The sequence below is a fragment of the Echinops telfairi genome, unplaced genomic scaffold (genome assembly GCF_000313985.2).
Source record: "Echinops telfairi isolate 266 unplaced genomic scaffold, ASM31398v2 ScPeMD7_5868;HRSCAF=6743_0, whole genome shotgun sequence".
Taxonomy (NCBI): domain Eukaryota; kingdom Metazoa; phylum Chordata; class Mammalia; order Afrosoricida; family Tenrecidae; genus Echinops; species Echinops telfairi.
Genome location: NW_022109767.1, coordinates 17868471 through 17869450, shown reverse-complemented (window position 1 = coordinate 17869450; position 980 = coordinate 17868471).

Genomic DNA, 980 nt, shown 5'->3' with positions numbered 1-980 from the left:
TATACCTGATCCCTTCGACACCTCGTGGTTGCATAGGCTGGTGTGCTTCTTCCATGTGGGCTTTGCTGCTTCTGAGCTTGATGGCCGCTTGATGAGGTGTGACCTATATTAAAGACTGTCTTCTCTGATCTTCATCAATAAGTGTTTCAAGTCCTCTCTACTTTCAGCGAGCAAGGATCTGTCATCTGCATATCAAACCTTGTTAATGAAACTTTCTCCAATTCTGATGTCATGTTCTTCATATCTTCCCAGATGATTTGCTTACATATTGAATACATGCAGTAGAAAAATACAACCCTGATGAACATCTTTGCTGATTTGAAACCATGTACCTTCCCCTTATTCTGTTCCAAAGACTGCCTCTTAGTACAGATTCTTCATGAGCACAACTAAGTGTTCTGGAATTCCCATTCTTCTCAATGTTACTAACAATGTGTTATGATTCACATAAATGCCCTTGCAAATCAATAAATACATATAAACATTTATGACATATAGGGTCACTATGGGTCAGAATCGATTCAATGGCTGAGTTTGGTGAGTTTTGCATCCCTCATGAGATCTCTTTGGAGTTGTGGCCTGCTTCCAATGTAAGTAGACTACGTGGGAAAGACTGCTTGCTTTTTGTTGCATCTGGTTCATTGACCTCCAGTAATTTGGACTTCAGCCAGTGATTTGCCATACTGCTTGCTGACCTTAGTTCCATTGGCCTTTGCAGCCAGAAACCTGTCATCTGACCTCCCAATCTTGAGTTCTCCAACACCTGCAGCTACCTGAGTCAGGAGAAGCCTCCAAGCTGATACATGACCCATGGACTTACATTGCCCAATCAATTGTGTGAACCATTTCCATGGCATAACCTTTCCTGTCTTACAAGGTTGCAATGAGTCGGCATCAGCCCGGTGGCAGTAAGCTTCACTGGTTTTGCTTCTTGAAAGAACCCAACCTAAGACAATATCTTCCTAGTATCTCTGCTTTCA